The 4786-nt window shown below is 39.0% G+C and overlaps 1 protein-coding gene across 1 annotated transcript in view; it reads left to right on the forward strand.

The window, feature by feature from the left end:
* LOC126832274 (DNA primase small subunit) overlaps window positions 1-2920 on the forward strand; it is a 49288-nt gene extending 46368 nt beyond the window's left edge. The window contains exon 14 of the transcript XR_008789228.1: window positions 2530-2920. The gene's annotated coding sequence lies outside the window, so the exon portion shown is untranslated. The remainder of the gene's footprint in view (window positions 1-2529) is intronic.
* Window positions 2921-4786: the final 1866 nt, after the last annotated feature.

Raw genomic sequence — 4786 nt, forward strand, 5'->3', positions numbered from 1 at the left:
GAATACAGTTGGTAGTGAAAATCTGATACCGCATTTCAGCCGGCGAAATATCTAACGCTAGTTTTGATTGGTCACAGTGCATATCATGACGTCATATAGCTATAACTTGAACCAATCTAGTGTAATCTTTCAAGTGACGAAGACAGGCAAAGCTGTCAAAACTTCTGAGAATTTTAGTAGATGACAGTAACATTCAATACACTAAATTCATCAGTATATTGTTTCTGTACACATAGAACAAACAGACAAGTTCGTTTGATGCACTGCAGCGTTTTAACAGTTTGTTTTCATTTGTAGTGTAAATAGTTCGCGCATTATACGGGAGTAATTTGGTTTTTCAAACGAAAGCAAATAAGTTTCGCGCCATCTCAGTACTGTTACCATTCTGCAGAGACCCATCTTTTTCTTACTTTGAGAATAGATCTCTGCCCCAAATGGCCGCCATATCCAAACATTAGTATACTGTTTTGTAATGCGGTTATACCCCGTTTCATATGTCTTACATTCATAGATCAAATAAACTTTTTATTTTATTAAATGGAAGCAGATTCGAATAATTAATACGGTAGACATAGGCTATACTTAACAAAATTAAAGACATTAAAAAAGTCAAATATTTTTGAAAGTGAAAATCATTTAGGCCTATCTATGAATATGATGACAAAATGATTTACTGCTTAAATATATTAACAAACTGTTAAATCGCAAGTCAACGAGGACACGAGAAAAATAAATAATAATACTCGTAGGCCTAAATATAGACGAAATTAAAACTTATTAATGATTTTGAAAGTGAAAAAAAAAAAATGTTGGGGAAAATATTTTGGTGTTATAACTGATATTAGCTCTAGGCTACGTTTGAGTTTGTGTCCACTCTTTCAGATGATTTAATGTACGGCTTCGGATCCACGTAAACTACGAATGTCACGAATTGTCCAGAATCCAAACTTTTTCCGATTCATAGATAAATCGTAGACGGTTATTCGTAGCAGTTCGTAGCTCGACCACGAACGTTTTTGTTTGCGTATTCTATCTTTGACATTCGTGGTCATTCGTGGCTCCGTAAAATTCGGGAATGGACTCAAAATTCGTGGCGATTCGGTAGCATATAGCTAAGAAGAAGTTACGAATGAGTAAAGATAATTTGTGGGCATTTGTGAGCAAAATATGAAGAATGTCAAGATAAGTTTACGATTTTAAGGTCACAGTGTTTATCCGATCACGGTTCGAAACTTCGAATCCTTTTGCTATTAATGCATGTCGGACCGTAACATTGTGGAATAGGGTCCCTTTTGTTTTTTTAGTTTGTTATCTGCCCATCTCTTGCAAAATGTGGGAGTAGGCTCTTGCATGATAACCGGTAGTTATACACTAATAACACTAGTGCTATTGTAATAAAAAATAATAATCGACTTATCACTTCTCTGGAATTACAGCCATAGATAATTAGAACGCACAAGAAACTTTTTTAATATGCATAAGAAGATCTCAATCCCAGATCTAAATTTTGTATGGCTATCATTTTTGTGTACTCTAGTCTGTCGTATTAACAAAATTAGTTTTCGCTGCATATTCGCCAGAAAGGATATTTGGGGTCGGTTTGACGATTCAGTCAATCCGATGTACATGTCAGGAAGGTTATTAGAAAAGTCTATTTTTTGCAACAAGTGTTATCTCCCTTGACTTGTATCGCTAACGTCTAACATGAATGGGATATGTGGATGTGGTCTGCAATTTGGGTTGGAGTCATAAATCTAGAGAATATTAAAGATAGGGGTTTATATCGGATGATTTAACATTTTGGTGGAGTAGATTTGTTATTGACGTTCGTATCAGGAACAAGGAGAGTTATATCCAGCAAAATGTGTCTTATAATGAGGAGTGTATGGGTAAGACACTGACTCGACATTATACCCCGGACGTCGCGTGTTCGATCCCTGCATTGACTGAGAAAGTTCATTGGGATTTTTCGACGTGGTTTCCCCTTTGTCAGTGGTGCAGGACAGGGGGGGGGGGATCTGACAAGGACAGCTGTCTAGTCATTCGGATGGTGCAAAAAACTGAGGTCCCGCGTACATATTGGCGTGCACGTAAAAGATCCCTTGGCAGTTGGAATTCAATGTAAGAGTAGGCTACAGTGCCACTGCCCGGGCAAAATTTTCCTCATAGCACACTGTATGGTGTATACCCGTTTTCATTAGCCCAGTCGGAGCAGAACAGTAGGACGTTAAACCCCATTTCATTTCATTTATAATGGGGATTCTTTCGTTTGTTTGCCAAACAATCCTAACTTTGAAAAGTTTTACCAAGTCGTAGCTGGGCGTTTTAAAGGGTTAACTACATGTAATTCTGGATTCGGAAAATAAAATAAAAAACAAATACAGCCCATTCTCAACATTACACATTCCACGGTAAATTGTATGGCCGTATCTTGTAGCAGCAATAAAATGTTTCATTGTGTTTCGTTGGGTTTATTGTATGGGAGTTAACATCTCTGTAATAAATTCTGATTATGACACAAGAGGTTAGGCTGACCTTAAAAATATCTTTGTTTCGCCTAACGCGACCGACTAACTAAAACCACCCCCGACTTAAATTATTTTATTGCACTTTTCCGCGATCTTTTTATTTTATTTTGTGTGTCAACCTGAAATATATCACGAGAGTTATTTCCCTTTATTATGGCTATGGTTTGATTCATTATTGAAACTGGTTGATCAAGACGAAAGCGTCATAGGTGTCGCTTCTCAACAAAATGGTTGCAGACGAAAGCACGTCCATTCCCACGAAATGATTCTGCCTCTATGTCTGTGGGGCGTCGTTTTAAACATGACGACGATATTTTCAATATCCGTTTTCGAGAAAAATAAAGGCACAACCCGCACGATCGTTAAAAACGTGTTGAGGGAGTTTCAAACGTGAGTTTGTCGCAATTTGTGTGCGAGTCGTGCATCAAGAAAAATCCCGATGCCGATGTCATTGATTTGTTTGCCAATAAAAGAAGACGAATGTTTGCACCCGGAAAATTATCAAGCTGTCAAATTAGCTCTTAAAAAAAAAATCTGAAAAAAACCCGACCTACCGACCCTTCTCCTCGATTGTGGGTCGGGTTTGGTGAAACAAAGATATTTTTAAGGTCAGCCTTAATAGCCAGCATCATGATCATGGCGATCAAAGATATAACTGCACCGTGGCTTATAGAAAAACAAACGGCTAAATCTATTTGTTAAGGCCAGCTCTATTTTTGTCAAGGTCGCTGATATGTAAATAAGGTTAGGGCTCGTGATTGTTGGCAAGTTTGCAGGTAAGGGTTAGGGTTAGCATTGGGGCTAGGCCCAGGGTTCATAATTAGGGTTAGGATTAGCGCTAGCCCTGATTACATCTCGTGACCAATGACGAAAAATTGAGCTGGCCTTATCATTTAGCACTAACCAAAAACAACCCATGTTTCACATGCTAGCTAACAAAATACATGTACTCCAGTTGGGAACCCGTTAAAAATCGTCGGACTGATGGAAATCAAAACAGAGAGAGATAGAGATGGGGTTTAACGCCCACTCGATACAAACCAGGTCATTTCGGGACTAGCATAACAATGGGGTTCAATTTTAATCATCTTGCGCGTAAGGTTCTGTAGCAGTTGGAGGAAACCGGAGGACGCGAAGAAAGCCCATGGGGTCGGACAAACGACCCAATACTCTTTGCCCCCTATACCCCCAACACACACCCACCTTGAAATTAGACCTTGAGTCGACCGTAGCGCGGCTATTTGCAATATTCCCCTTTATTACAATACCATGTCTGCCATTGGTCGATCCATTTGATGCAGGAATTTAAGACATTAAACTCTATTTCATTTCATATTATATTTGCATTGTATTCTAACGGCCTTAATTAACACAGACAAATATACTTAAGGCATATGAAGATGTTGGCAGAGGTAAAAAAAAAAATGTATCAATTGCATATTTACGGGAGATGCTAATTGCAGGCCGGTTGGGGCGGTTTGGGAATTTCCGGAGTCCACAATGGCCGCTTCATATAAATGAGTATTTTGTGGAATACTAACCCTAACCCTTTTAAGAGAGGTAAAAAAAAAGGTAAATTGGATCCAAGTTCAGTCTTCTAAAAAGGGTTATATAAAGCGGCCACTGTGGACTTCGGAAATTCCCGAACCTGCCCAACCGGCCTACAATTAGCATCTCTCCATACTTACAAATTCAAAAAATAAATGGTGCGGGCATATTGTACAAACGGTTACGTTTAAACCATACCGCGATTCAGATTTCTGAATATCTGCAGGTTTGTTGGTTTGGGGTGTGGAAAGAACTAACATCCAGCCACCATGGACCTGGTGTTTCTCACTATGTATAGCTACGGCCGACATCCGCGCCAGAGCATAATCCGGGGACAGAGTCAGACTATTATGTTGTTTGCCAGGGCTGACAGATTCACAGAGACGCACTGTAACCAGGTGGCTTGGGACTGTAATTTGAACTACCGAGTCTTTCCTTTTGTGAAATTATTTTTTTGAACAGTCATTTATATACTTGTGTGAAGCTAATCGACTTAAACCGCCGCCATTAGCAAGTGAACAAACTGATGACATAAATTAATCCCTCCAGATCTTTTTTTATCCCGTTGGTTATCGTGTATATGTTAGTTTTGATATCAAACTAAGACAGATTATCAGCTCTCCCACTTCATCAACGGACGTGATTCTTTCTTTAAATACAATTAGTTTAATTTCCTCTCGCTGACGAAATCGGCCGAGAAAGTTCACGGG

Source organism: Patella vulgata, chromosome 9 (genome assembly GCF_932274485.2).
Source record: "Patella vulgata chromosome 9, xgPatVulg1.2, whole genome shotgun sequence".
NCBI classification, from domain to species: domain Eukaryota; kingdom Metazoa; phylum Mollusca; class Gastropoda; family Patellidae; genus Patella; species Patella vulgata.